The following is a 15,999-nucleotide window of genomic DNA, read 5'->3' on the forward strand; positions in this document are numbered from 1 at the left end:
TATGTCTTTTTCTTTTCTGTTTCCTATATAGTCTTCCAGGCATCACTTCATCTTTCCCTGACTTGATTTTCCAGACTGAAAACAAATGTAGAATACAACATCTCTTCTCAAAAACACTACAGGAATTTACTAACTGTTAATTAAACAAATTAAGAACATTTTTAAAAGCAGCCAGGGAACACAAATAGCCAAAATCAGCAAAAGACAAACACATAAGTAAAACATATTGGTTTTAACTATTTTTTCCCCTTAATTGGATTTGCTAGAAAACAAGTTGTGCCTGATGTTGATTTCCAAATGTATCTGAGACTAAGATCCGCAGGACCCATTCAGAACACTTACACTCTTAAACTCCAGTTGGAAAATATAAAAGGTTTCTGCTTGCAACCAGTACCCTAAAATAAACAAGAGAGAGATTTCCTGTTGTGGTTTAATGGGCACACTCATTCTGCTGAATGAGAAATACAAGTTCAGCAGCTACAGCCATCCATGTATGATCTGGAATTTCTCCCTGTGGTGAACAGGTCCCCACGTATCATAGGAATACTTTCCTGTTAAAAAGTTATCAAATACAGAACATATTTACTTAGTAGCCTCTACTCCCTGATAAGGCAAAGAAGATTTTAGAGCTTGTGTTTAGCACATGTCCTAAGAAAATTTTCCCAAATACCAAAAGTGAGCTTTCAAACAATAGGAAGAAGAAAAGAATGGCATTGAATTATCTCTTACTTATCTCTGTTCTTGGGAGAAGCGACAAGCATGCTTTAGAATCTGAACTGTGAGCTGTCTTACCTCCAACCTGTGAGCTGTTTCCATTATCTCGCTAACCACAGTGTACCTCACACATGCATGATGTACCTGAATTATGCACAGACTATAAAGACAAACACAAACTATTGTGTCTGACCTCCTGCCTAAGAAAGGCACCAGTATTTCCCTAAATAAACATTCCTTGAACATCACTTCTAAACTTAAATTAAGATGCCAGAAAATACGACAGAGAATGGTGAGTTACTCAGGAGGTTAATTACCTGTAGTGCTAAAGCAATACACCTCATTTCTAAGTCTGAGTGTGTATCTTATACATCTACACACTAGAATACAGAAACCACTGTTTTCTTATTCCTTAAGTATACAGTGATTAAATTCCACTCCAGTCTCTTCTTTGAATTATAGAAGATCTTGGGTTGGAAAAGACTTTCAAGATCATGTAGTTCCAAGCCCCTTGCAGGAGGCAGGGTTACTGACAAGTGCTAGATCATGCTGCCTGGGCCCCCATCCATCCTGGTCTTGAACACCTCCAGGGATAGGCCGTCCACAACTCCTTTGGGCAGCCTATGCCAGTGCATTTCCACCCTGTGAGAAAAGAATTTCTACCTAAGATCTAACCAAAATCTCTCTTCTTTCAGTTTAAAGTCATCCCCCTTCTTCTATCACTGTCAGACTGAGTGAAAAGTTGGTCTCTCTCCTCTTTACAAAGGTCCCCTCACTTACTATAAGGCTGCAGTAAAGTCTCCCCAGAGTCTTGCGTCAACTAATGTGGTTTAGCAAGAACTGTTGGTGAAAGCCAGAAGGTTAAACTGGATCTTTTCCAACCACAGTGATTCTTTGATTCTAAGAGCCACTACAACTGTACCAAGTATCCTTTATTTCTGTTTTCCTTGTTGAGAGGCTAATGATGTCTCAAGTTTCCAGAGTGTGGACAAGCTCTGAGACAACCAAGAGAAACCAAGAAAAGAAATCTTCAGAGAAAGAGCAAAACTGTCTATGATGATTCTCTGAACTACGTCTACGGTAACACCACATCCCAAAGAACCAGCCATACCCTGGGGTGCATCAGACCAATAGCTGCTGGCAAGTCAAAAGGAATTGTCCTGTTCTGCATAGGTACAGCTTCACCTTGAGTGCAGTTCTGGGTGCCGCAATATAAGGACATAAAGCTATTAGAGAGCACACAGAGGAGGGCTGTGAAGATGGAGAGGAGTCTGGTGGGCAAGACATGTAAGGAGCAGCTGAGGCCCCTTGGTTTGTTCAGCCCAGAGCAGAAGAGAAGGCAGCCTGCATCTTGCAGAGACAGCTCTGAGATCTGTTCTCTGCACCCCTCAATACCTGAAGGGACACCATGGAGCTAAGTCAGGAGAGGGTCAGGTTGTCTATTAGGAAAAGATCCTGCACCAGAGGCAGTCAGGCATAGAAGGGGCTCCTCAGATCAGTAGGCATGGCCCCAAGACTCCAGAGTTCACGAGTCATACACTCTTAGACACAGGATTTGATTTTTGGATGGTCCTTTGTTGAGCCATTTGGACTAGATGGTCCCTGTGGGTCTCTTGCAACTCAGGATACTTTGTGATTCTATTATATGATCCTTTTGAACATTACGTGTACAATGGAGGTAGAACAGTAAAATGTGCAAGAGGTAAATTAATGAGTTTGTTGAAACTAGCCCTTCTCAATACTAAAGATGATATAATTCTAAGGGAAACAGAACAAGTTCCTCCAACTATTGTATATCTCTCCTCATATACTCCCCATCATTACGATTTATGACCACTGAGCTACCAATTTAATCAGTCTGTATAAAAAGACTACTGGATTAAAGGATGCTCATTCCAGAATTGCAAAATCTTGTTCAATGCAAAAAAAAAAACTTTTGTGAAGACTGAGGTATTTCCTGCCTCAGAGTTACTGTTCAGCACAAAGAAAACTTTCAAGTTTTTTAACTACTTTTATTACATCTTTCTCTCTCATTCTCTCATTTAAATAAAAGCCCTGGAAACCTATGGTTTCATAGATTGCCCACAACCCACAATTTTTGGATGCTACTTGCAACCTTCAAAAGCTTTTAAAAATAGTACTGGATCTATTATTGTGAATTACAGTAATTGCAGCAAAGATTTAAGAGGCACTTTGAGAAATTTCAATTCCATGGTATGTTTCTGAACCCTTCCTCTGCATCTGGGGGAAAACACAGTTATTTTTCTGAAAGAGCTTTTCTTCTCTTTTGATATAAAGTTTCAATAGAAACTTCAGTCACAAAATTTCTCAAAAGGAAAAAAATGCTGGGTTTCCAATTCCAGTTGCAAAAGAGTCAAAGATGGTATAAGACTAGAGCCTCACCTCAGCCCTCAGAGCACAAAATAAAAACCAACCCCAAAACAGAGAGCACAACCTTTGGGATTTCTACAATCTCCAGCCTTCTAAGAGTTTCATATTCTGATGTATTGCACTGAAGGGTCTGACAAGGTAAAAAATATTCTCAATTGAATAATCTGAACTGAACTTCAAACTGTGATATTCATGTGAACATTAGCAGATTCCACGTTTCCTTATGCAGACTGCATATTCCACTATTAAAACACCCAACAGATTAGTGCACTAGAAAGGCCAAGAACCATGTGAAAATCAACTAAGCAAGGAGGTCAAGGAGTGCCATTCCTTAACTTTTTCTTTCCAAAATGCAGCTTTTCCTACTATGATCTCTACAGTCTGTTTCAGACAAGAGCTAAGCCTGCTGCAATACAAAAGAGAAGAGAAGTCTCACAAAGAGATTGTTCTTACTGAGCTGAGGAGAGACCTATTGGAAAGGATCAGCTCGCAAGGCCAGAAGAAGTTTTGGTATCAAGGCCTGCAAATATAAGATTGTTTCCCAATGATTTCCAGACCTCACAGTGGTTTCTTTCCCTAAGGAATAACAAAGAAAGAGAGATTAGAAAGAAAAATAGAAAAAGAAAAAAGGGAAAAAATAAATATGGAAAACTATTGTAGTTGCAGTTAATGTTGAAGCAGATTTCATAATCTGAACTCTTTCTCATAGTGTTCATGTGCTCATTCTGATAACTAGATGCAAGATGATTTCAAGATGTAACTATAATTGCTTCGTATGCAAGTTTCCCTCACATGGATCGCATTCTCTGCAATTTGTGCCCATTACATAATCCCATAATCATAACTTCATAAAATTTTATAGACAATCTCATGAAACTGCCCCCTTATGTACAAGCAAGAAATTTTTTGTAAGTACAAAATAGTCATTTATAGCTTCAGATGCCACCCAGATAGATTCCCTTAACCTCAGCTCAGAGCACTTTTATTTGAAGGTGTGATGTAAGTTTCAATAGAGAATAAAATTTCTACCTTTTTTTTGTTGTTGCTGTTGTTCTCCTTCCCCCCCCCCCCCCCCCAGTAAAATAGGAAATTGATCAAAACCATTAACTTTTTTTATGCAACTATAACGGCAGCAACAGAGGCGACTTGTCCTCAAAATATGAGTAACTTCTAGGAGAGAGAGAAATGATCAGTAATATCGTTGGTTTTGACTTCTGATTTGTCTGCTACTTGCAAGGCAGTTTCTTTGATGCTTCATCAAGTTTTAAATTATAGGTATGGTAGCAATCATGTTGTTCAGATACTAGGAAGATTAGCTATTACCACTGGAATAGGAAATGAATCAAAGCTTCCTTCCTTCCCCTTCTCTCACCTCCAGCCTCCTCATACTACAGATATTATCAGTGCTCAAGTTTGGATGAACGGCTTGCAGAGACTTGCTAACATTCACCTTCAAGTGATTGATTCAGACAACTGCTTTACTGAATGGGCTCCAGCATAGCTGTGTTGGTCAGCATTACACTTGGTCTTACGTTTCTAGCTGTGTTTGAAGCACTTTATCAGTTTTGCACTGCCATCTCTCAAAACTATCTCCCTTATCTGAAACTGACAGCTCCTGAAAGGACTGAAGTAGAAGAAAAGAGATTCTAGTCCTCTAACTTGCCTTCTCAGAAGCAACAAATGCTCTGCCCCTTTGGATTAAATGGTTACTATCTTCATAGGCACGGGAATCCATAAACAAAACAACAACAACAACAAAAAAAAAACCACAACCAAAATTAAACAACAAAACCCCTCAACATCAATCCCCCAAAAGGTAATGAAAGCTAATGAAGAACTCCAGAGAACACTGTCATAGGGAAGGGATGGGAACAAAGCAGTCTAAATATGGAAAGCAAGAGGAAAATAGAGGCTTAGGACAAAATATTTACTTGAAGAGGAAATGCAATAAAGTCTATCATACATATGCCAAATGTCAATAGCACGTATAATTTTTTGTTAGAACAGCACAATTACAGCACAGAAAAAGGATTCCTTCCTCACTCTCATCTCTCCCTAATTTCTTCGAACATCAGGACAGTAGCAAAACTTGCCTGTTTTAGAGGTTATATATGCAGAATTAATAGAGGCAGCCCAGCTCAGACTCTAAGGCATGTCAGCTCCCCAGATACATTTCTTGTACCGCAGTGATCTATTTCAGTATTTGCTGGAGCATGGCAGGGGTTGTTGAATAAGCTCTTTCTGAAAAGCCTCTATTAATGAAGTACATTTTTCCTAAGTTCTATTTTTTTTCCCTACTGTTCTCCTAATGGAAAGATAACTACAATGCCCACATAGTGTAAATAACAATAAGTGCTTCTACTTCCTCTTTTTATGGCTCAGACTCATGCACATTTTGACAGTGAGAGGCAAGCTCATTCTGTCCAATGATATTTTATTATTTTAATTTCTCCAAATATTGTGGATTTCATACTTTACCATACAGTACATAGTTCTTACAGTTGCTCAATTAATAAGTCCCCTTAGGAAGAAGAATCTGGAAACCCCTCCTCTGTCTGGTATTAGCTTAAGCTACAGCACAAACCTGGTGTTACCAGTGCAGATTTTTTTTCCAAGTTACCTAACAATGTGGTGTATAGTCTGAAAGCTGCAACAACACTTACCAAGTAGTATATGACATATTTGATTCCTTCAGCAATATTCCCTACTAACACATGTTTGGCTTTCAATGGCCCCACTCCTTCCTTGTTAGCAATATACTGTAAAGCCTGGAGCAACATACTAACAGTTCAGAAGCCAGCCAACTATCACTGCTTTACAAAACAATTCTGTTGCTGAATCAATATTTTTATGGCCTCCAGCTACTAGAAATGTCAGTATTTTTAGAGCTGCCAAAGCACTGAAATGTCATTTTCAAATCAAGGCCTAGATGATGATCTCCATTACATTTGTATAATTGGATGTCAGCAGAATCACTCCGGATTTGCAGATGAAACTGCTCAAAATAAATACAGTTTCCTCACCCTATTTATTTTCTAACTTGCCTCCTAAGCCACTTTTTTTAGATCACCTCATCTTGAGGAAAGGCAGGTAGCCACAGGCCTGACTCTATTAAGACAGCTGTTATAGTTTCTTAATTCTTCACTGACCAGCTTCCTTGCAAGCTGTCAAACTTCTGCTGCAGCAATGGCTAGAAACATCAAAGGAGCAGATGTGTGCCTCAGCTGGTAAGCTGACCAGATACTCTTCCCAACAAACTCAGTGCTCCTTTTGATCATGCTGCTTAGCTTCCATTCTGTCATTTATTTTCCCCTCATTCTGTAATATTAGCCAAGTCTGTGGCAATTACTTTCCCAATAGAACTCCAGAGAACAAATCCCTTATTTACAAGTGGGGTTTTTTTGTGTGTTTTCTTGTTGTTGTTGTTTGTTTGTTTGACATAGCTACAGACTTATTCTTCATTTCCTACCTCATGACACGACTGCACACACACACAGGAGAGAGACATATTTTAAATGTGGCTCTGTAGTTGCTGGAGGAGGGAAGAGTGGCTACAGCTTAGCCAACAGCAATAAAGAAAATCATCAGAAAAGCCTAAAAAGAAGAAAGGAGGAAAAAGGGAATGAGTAATTATTTTTTTTTTTTTTCACCTGACTGCATCCCCCTACTTATCATCACAAAGAGCAGTGGAAAGGGAATAACAACTGCCATAAACGAGACCCTGCATAGTGCAAAGGTCAGAGGCAGGCAAATCAAACAAGCAGCTGGCAGTCTCCCAGGTCAGAAGATAACCAACAACTGAAGAGAGTTAATTAATATTTTTGGTGCATGGCCATGCTTTTCAGTTTTAATTGGTGGCAAGTGAGCAACCAAAGAATTGTAAGTGGAATTTCATTTATCTGTATACAGCAGATCAATATTCACTCAGCATGCAACAACTCCTTGCATCTCAAAGGGGTAAAATAAATTGTCAGTCAGCAGCATGCTTTTGTTGTTGTTGGAATTTTTCTAGCTAAATTATTCACCTTCTCAAAAGGCAATCTGATAAATGTTTATTTCTTCATAATGCATTCTAACAACTGCTGATTTGTGACGCTTGCAGCGAACAGAATTGAAATTCAGAGCAGGGCTCTAGGAAAATGCGAGGCAGCACAAACAAGAAAGGGCTGCAAGAATTTTTTTCTCCACTTCAGATATTGCAATGGCCTCCTATGGTATAAGGGGCACTAATTGAATTTAAGAGATTTAATAAGTGAGAAATTCTCCTGCTCACTTCGTATCACAATGAAAGCCAATGCAATGGTATTGGCAGTGGCAGCAGCACCAGAACAGCACATAAGTACCAATTTCACAGCCAAGCAGAAGAGATTGTGGAACTAAAAAGTTCACTGACAAATGTTTTCTGAGGGCAGTCCTGCATAGCAACGGTGAAAGTTTCACAAACTCTCTTCTGAAGAGGATATAAAATTAGAGCACCTATTTTGCCATTAACAACTCTTGACCAGTGTCATTTCCAGTGTCACAGAAGAAAATGTGGATTTTCCTCATCCCTTCACAAAAAAATTAACTGTACACATCAATGGTGTGTTACAAACTGTGCAATCATGCAGAGCTTGGAAACAGAAAATTACAAATATAATTTCTTCATTAAAGCATTTCAAATTCTTAAATACTACCACCACATTAGTCTAACTCAGTTTTTACTAAAACACAAGATCTTCTTCATATCAGTTTTTAGTTTCAGAGCTAAAAAGCATAATGCAGATGAAGATGCATAATTCTTATAACAAAGAGCCCATAAATACACATATCTTCAAACTGCAATCAATATGACCACATAGTAACGATTTGACTTCATGCAAATATCTGCAGTGTGCTCAGAACCATGACAGAACCACAGCTACAATTCAGTGTGTCAGCTAACAAAAGGCAACTTAAAAAGATCAGAGGGGAAGATTCTTGGGAATACGGCAATGCAGAATGCTTATCCAGGGAAGTTATTCTGTAATGTTTTATCATCTTTGTTGAAAGGAACGTTAGAAGAAATTCCATCAGGAAGAACCTGGTCTCAGTTCACACTTACCATGACAAGACATGCAGTACAGATTCTGCACAGAAGGCCTCCAAAGTGAATAATATGGCAGACAATTACCGTTAACCGGCAGAAAAAGTAGGAAAAACTTTACAACTTTTAGTAAAGAAGAAATATGAACAAGATAAGAGATAGGAAAAAAAAAAAGAAAAGCTACTGAGTAGCATAAGATAGGAAGAGGATAAAACACAAAACAAGAAGCTGGTGAAGCACAACCACGGAGATCACCTAATGAAAGGATAAGCAGGGTGCTTAGAGCTGTTGCATTTTCATGCATGCTGGAAGAAAGCAACGCATCTTTGAAAGCAATTTGCAAGAATGCACCATTAATCTAGACAGTAAATTATGACAACACATACGAGAGTCCAAGTGATAGAGAATCAAAAGGGTAACCAAACATATACTGCCCAGTTTTCAGTGGGGTATGTTTCACATCTGATTCAAATGCTGATGAGTTCACCTTATACCTGAGGGAAAGTAAACGTAAGGAGCAGATAACTCCACAGGGGAAAAAAAATAATCCTGGTGAACGTGGATTAATCTTCTAACAATTATTTTAAAAGACAGGCAGAAAAATACAAATTGCACATCAACTGTAATTTATGTTAAATGCAGCTGTAAGCATTGCACACAATATGCCGACATCCTCAGAAACAAATAAGGGGAAATATAACAGATGTTGCTGCTATAAAAACATTAAGCAACATGACTCCTCCTGTTTTCCTAAATAAATAGAAAAAAAAAAAAAAAAAAAAAAAAAAGAAAGAAAAGAAAAGAGCACAAAAGGCTTAAATTCATAAAATATTAAATAATTCAGTTGATTCAGTATGTGTGACACCCTTTCTTGCTGCGTATCTCATAGCTGCTCTGTGTGATGGTAAAAGAAAGCAAAAGAGTAAATATTAGTGTAAAGTGTATTATTAGTGTAAAGCAGTGTAAAACATGTAACTATGACACTTCCAGAACATATAACTTTGCTTAACTTACAGTGATAGCCTGAAAGAACCTCCTAAGGTTTTGCTATACTGAGGTGGGGGGGGGGGGGGGGGTATGAGGCCGTACTTTTGCACTATTGCCTCAAAGTTTGCTGAGGATACACAAGTCCAGGCAAGTCCTGGGCAAGGGTTGAGAAATCCTTTTTCTGAGGGACTCAGATGGACAATGCGCAACGAGAGAGAGATAAGCGGCAGATGAATGGCTGTGAAGTGGTCTTTTGTGTCGGCTTACCTCGAGGAAGATGGCCATCTCAGGGGTTGCCGCACATGACTCGACGAATCCAGGCACCCAGGAATGTCACGCAGGCACGAAAAAGGAGGATAAGACAGGGATCAGCAACCATGAGGTTGGGTTTTCTGACATCAGCGTGAACAAGAGGTGTTTCTGACATCAAATTCCTCATGACCTGACACCTGCATGCTGAAGAAGATGCCCTCACGCTGAAGAACAAGAGAGGTTTCTGCCATCAGATTCCTCACAACGTGATGCTCGCGTGCTGAAGAACAAGGAGGTATCTGGCTTCAGATCCCTCGCTGCTGCTCTGCAGCTGCCAACGGACTCTCCTGGGCCGCGTGAGACCCTGCTGCTTCCTCCGCCACGTGCTCTGCACTGCACCGTCTTGCTGCTTGTGGCCAGCCACTCTGCCGCTCCCCCCCTGCGCTTTTGTCTTGGACCAACGGAACGCCGCGTGACGGGACACTGCTGCATCCAGGTGGTGACTATCCACGCTTTACTCAATTCTTGCTTTCTTCCTCCCTTTCCTACCACCCGCTTTCCCCTCCCCATCACGCTAATTCTCAGTACTCGCCGCTCTCCCTTCTCCATCTTCTCGGTTGATTATTATTTGTAATAAACTGGTCGGACCAACATTTGAACCGTTGTTTCTTAATCTCACACCGAGTATAATATATCAAAGAGCCTTGCCTCCCTCCTATAAGTTGGAGCAAGACAGGAGGTAAGAAAGATAGACTAAGTCCATTATTTGAGGGAAAGAATCTTGAGGCTTCCCAAGTCAGATATTTGATAACTAAAGAACTTCATCTGTCCCGGGAGATTCCTCTGAAGAGCTTTGGAAATAAGACAGCAGTTTTATTCCTCTCTCACCTGCCTGCTGGTGAGCTAGTCAAAGTGTTGGCAGATACAGTAGCAGGAAGTTCTAAAAAACATTATGGATACATAACTCCTGCCAGACCTCCCTTGTCTCTAGCCTAATGACATCCAGCCCGTTTTATTCTTCTTGGACAAGACTAATCAAGACAGAGCAAAGATCACAAAGAGTTTTGTAGTCAGTCAGTGAAAAATAGATGTAAAAGATGAAAAGAAGCAGAAAGGCATGAAAAACAGAACCTACACGTACATAAAGCCTAGGTCACATTGCTGCAACTTCCAGGGAGACAGACTCCGTTTAGGTAGGAGCAAGGTTATTGTTTGCAATGAACATGTTGAATAATTGTTTTGTGGGGTTTGTTTGGTTTGTTGTAATACCCCCACTGTTGCTCTGATTAGTGTTGTTTGCTATTTCATTTCATTATATTGAAGTTATCTTTGCAGAGCAAAGGTTCCCTTGTGGATTCACTTCACTGCTCACTCATCACTGACTGCAGTGACAGAACATGAAACGATGTTAGATGCTGTAGGATCAGATTCTGCTCTCATCTTTCTGAGGAGTTAGAGGGCAAGGAGAAATCAAGAAACCCTGTTTTCCATTTATGTGTTCCTCCATACCTCAGACTACTTAAACAGAAGAATTTGAAGACTGCCTCATATTCTCTGCATATTCTTCTTTCTCTGAACTCAAGCTACCAAGGAAAGCTTTGTAGCATTACATTTGCACCATTCAGCAAAACCTAGTAAGGGCTCAAAGTAATTGCTAAAATAAGTTTCCACCTTTTTTTTTTTTTTTTTTAATAAAACACTCAAAACAATTGTAATTCCTGTCTGCTGCCTACGCATCCTCCCTCCCCGCTGAGCCAGTGCACTGTGATGCTAATGCCAGTAACATTCAGACAGAGATCAAGCAATGCAGCCAGCTCTATCTCAACTCTTTCAACTTGAAATTTTACTTGGCTGTACATATTTTACTGCCTGAGAAATATAAAGCCATTTGTTCTCTAATAAAAAGTGCTTTCAGATGGAATTGGAACTACCCAGATTCAGGCAGGGAAGGAAGGATTCTAATGCAACTAAAGATAGGAGAGGATGAAAATCTCTTACTAGTGCAGAGATGCAGGTCATCTCAGAAACTTGCACATTCAGCAGTAAAGTTATGTTTCATACACGTGTAGCTGTAAGGACGTGACTTAAACAACATCATTCTTTACTGTCTGGTACTGCAGAATCCAGTTTACCTAATTTTGATGCTAGTGAAGATAACAACTTTGTCAAGAGGTGTGTTACCAGTCTGAGTACCCATTTCATAACAGAAGTCCTTTAACTCTAGTTCCCAAATTTCAAAGCCAGTTTCCAGTCATCAGTCTTAACTGTTCAAGGTTCATGTAGATATTTTTCAGATACCTGTATCACCCCCTCTCCACCTTTGATGTATTTACTGGGATTGAGAAGCAGTTTCCAAGCACTGTAAATGCAGCAAGAGTTCATTTGTATGGAGTAATAGAGGCCAAGGATGAGTACTCTGCTTTTCTCTCCATCTGCATATGTTTACCACTGCTGTCAGCACAATTAGATTTTAGGACTGGCTAATGACTGTAAGTCATAAACTGAAATGGTTTTATAGCAAATACTTTTAGCATGAGGACACACCTACAAATAAGAAAGCTTTCAGAAAATCCTATATTAACACAAGCACTCTACTAAAAACATTAACCGTCAAGTTAACACAAAACTATGAAGTTCCGCAATGAGTTCACATTCAAATGACTACAAAAAGCAGTAAGTGAAACCTTAAATTACTAGAGATATATTAATTGTATTTGTATTTTATAAATATCTGAATATACCTAAACACTGAAGAGCCACCTGAAATTTGTGGAAGATTCTGCCAATTTAATGTCTTGGTGTCATTTTTTACATTCTCTAGCAAATGTAATAAAACTGCATGTTAAAATAAGCACAGATAATATCTCAAACCAGCTTTTCCAATACTAGATTCATACTGTTACCAAACTAAATAAATAGTGCTTTCCTGTACAAAAAAAAAAAAAAAAAAAAAAAAAAAAGTAAATAAAATTAAAAAAAAATAAAAACTTAGACCAATATTGAACGCATCAGGTATCCAGAGATCTTCTTCCTGAGCAACACAGAATGGTGGTGACACAGCAAATGAGGAATGAGCCTCCTGGAATATGAGGACAAAACACGGTGTTCTCCTTCTTGTTACACCTGACTTAATCTAACTGACAGTGAATAATGTGGCTTTAAGCCTCAGTTTCTATGAAGCCCTGAATCACTGAACAGGGAACATTTTATTTTGGATACTCAGAAAACCAAATAAAGCATCCAGCTCCCAAGCTGTTATGGAAGTTGCATGTAGATACCCAGAACCATTGCTCTGATCACCACTTCTCTGTATTTTAGCAATGAAGACCTTAAGGTTTTTGGAAAGAGCTCACTGACAGTGAAGTCACTGAATAGGCAAATATCTATTCACACACACAGCTCTATTGACTTCAGAGAGACTGCTCATCTGTGAAGCAATTCTACAGCCACAGTGAATATAAAAAGCCAATCAATATCCTACATTTCTTCTCTAACTGTCACTGAAGTTTAACCTGTCAGCAATCGCAACCCCAATTACATGAATTAAGCTTTAGGTAAGATATATGACCTTACTGCTGCAATGTTGCTTCCATGTCTTACCATGGAGACAATTACAGTTTTCCTTGTAACGTACAACCAAGTGCTATAAAACTGTATTCATCCGTGCCATGCTGCTTTTATTGGTATGAATCTTATGAAGAGCCAATACGCTTAGCACAAATGTATCCCTAAATGAAGAAACATATCAACCCACGCTTCAAAGCACAGTCTGTGCCCTCTGATTCAGTGCCTGCTCTCCTTTTGCTACCATGTAACAGCAGAAACCTGGCTTCTAAATCAACTGCTGAAACAATCAGGGCCTCATGCAGCAGAAAGAGACCGAGGGAACCAGCACTCCCCTAGAAATCCAGTCAATTAAATTTTGCCCGGAAGGGATCCAATCTAATATCAAAGATGCTGCCATAAGGGTAAGTTCCCTGGAGCAGAGGGTTAATGATTTAGAGCATGTCGGGCTGGCCTGAAGCACTGGAAATGAAGCTGCATCTAACTAAATAAATACATACATAAGGAAACAACCAAACTAGATACTTGCAGAAATTAAAAAGAAGGAAAAAAAAAAAAAATTCCACGGAGACACGCTGCAGTAATTGGCACCCCATTGAAGGGATATTCAATTTTGGTTTTGGGTTGTTTTTGTAAATCCCACCTTAAAGCCCGAATATTTGATTTCCCAACATCACTGAAACACTGCACATCTTAGAGACTGCTGATACTCACAACAAACCCCAAACACCTCTGGAAGTAACAGCAGCCCCTGCTAGAAATGAGTGAAGGTGGCTCATTTTGGGGTTTTGTTCTGTTGGTGTTCTTTTTGGTTCCTCCATTCAAAATGGAAAAACTGAATGTTGAGTGTCTTCACAGACTGTAGACCTTCCCTAAATACATGTTTTATCATCAGTATTAAAATTCAATAACAGTCATTGTCCCTGAAATCAGAGCAGCAAAGGCATCTGGTGATAGTAAGACTAAATTGTTCTGAATGTAAGGCTCCAGATGCATCTGTGCAACTAAATGCATATCTAAAGCACTTCTAAGAGTCCAAACATGTCCAACCCCAACTCAGCCTCTTTTGTGACTATTGTTACTTTTCCTGAATCATCTTTAGTTTTGATTCATCACAAGAGGCATCTACTTGCCAAACACAATCAGTTACATAAGCAAAAATGAATTAATAAAAAAAAAACAAACAGGTCAAAACAGCACAATCAAGTGTATGGATGCTTATTATGATGGCAACTAAACAGTATTAAACAGAAAGCATATACGTTATCAAGGGACTCTTAGAAATTAAGAGGAGAAATGATAAAATATAACCAAAACTCTTGCAACAAATGCTCATACCACAAATGTAAGTAAGACAACATGTACAGCACCAGCATCTGCATCATACAGAAAAGTGTTGTTCTTGTTTTTCTTTCACCGGGCATGGTATAAAGGAAGACAAAAATTTCTTAACTATCAATTAGTAACTAAATGTTCTTATAAAAGTGTTATAAGTAAAAATTATCTGAGACATGACTGGGCCTCCATATACACAAAAACTACTCCCATCCACTGATATCTTATTGCCACACTGTCATCTGATACTCCAGATGGGAAAAAAAAAAAAAAAAAAAAAATGTCTTGTAAAATCTGTATTTAGTGTTAAGCACACATCACATGAAAGATTCAAGTTTAATTACATTTTTTTCCTCTCCATGTATTAAGTTGTAAAAGTTCTACACATGCCATTTGATGCTTCTGTTAAGTGTCAGCATGGTGAAAAGGTGCTGGTGAGCTTTCGAGGATATAGCAATCAAAATCACCTCAAGGTATTTCCACACCCAGCTCATTACTCACTTGAGGTTTTTGTACCTCAGCTCACTCAGGTATTGAACTTCCTGAAGGTAGTCAAATGGGCAGCACTTCTATTATCTCATCTTTTGAAGAAAGAGAAAGAGAGATAAGCAGCAGTGGCAGCCAAGGGTTCTTTACTTTTAAGTGCTCCTCTGAGTAGGATATTTAATGTTGGCAGTCATACTGTAAGCTCATTTCTTTAAAAAAAAATTCCTAGGGGAACAAGCTGTACTGAAATACTATCCGAAATAGTAACCTTTCATCCTTAAGGTCAAAGGAAAAACAGTGCTTGTAAGCTCAGTAAGAACCTCTCTCAGATGTATATGAATGAAAGCAGAGGGAAAAAAAAGAAAGCCCTACCTACTATATAAACATCTCAAAAGTAAATAAAATCCTTGAAGGGGAATGACACAGAGCTAAGTGAAATCGCAGAAAGATAAATTATCTCAGGAAGCCAGATTCACTCCTGTGCAGTAAGACAGTAGCAGGACAAAAGACGACTGGAAATCATGACAGGTTTTAATAAATCAAAAACAGGATGAACAGTCTGACCCACCAACTGTGCCTTCTTCCTCCAAAAACATGTTTCTAAAAAAAGTATTACCACTGGAAATTATAATCTATTAACTGCACCACACCACTGAGATTAAGATGCTTTTGACAAGGGGTTAAAGGTGTTCATTTCAAACTGGCAAAGCAGATTAAGATTTCACTTTAAGAACTAAAAGCATATGAGAACGGAGCAGAATTATAAAATTCAGCAGAAGCACAAATGATCTATTACTCCCAATTTTTAGGGCCAAAATTAACTTATTTTGATAGAATTGCAATGCTTACCACAGTGGCATACTTGGAGGAATTGTGGTCAATTTAAAGGCAACTGATTTATGGAACACCCATCTCATAGAAGATTGCTATTGGTAAGAAATATGAACTCTAGAAAACTTTGTGTGATGACAACATTGACGATTCAAAAGTTAAACTGATTGTTTAACACCATGCATTCACATGAGCTCTGTTACCATTTGCAATATTATTTTATCTGCCAAGCTGTACAGAGGAAACAGTACTCAACAGAAGGGCACAGGACAAGTTTCCTACCTTTTTAAAAAAAGAAAACAAAAAACCCTTCAACTCTCTACCACAAATTCTTTTAATTTCAACACTGGTTTTCATTTACATATTATTTGGTA

This window comes from Coturnix japonica, chromosome 18 (assembly GCF_054131305.1).
Source record: "Coturnix japonica strain WE chromosome 18, WE-NBRP24, whole genome shotgun sequence".
In the NCBI taxonomy this organism is placed as follows: domain Eukaryota; kingdom Metazoa; phylum Chordata; class Aves; order Galliformes; family Phasianidae; genus Coturnix; species Coturnix japonica.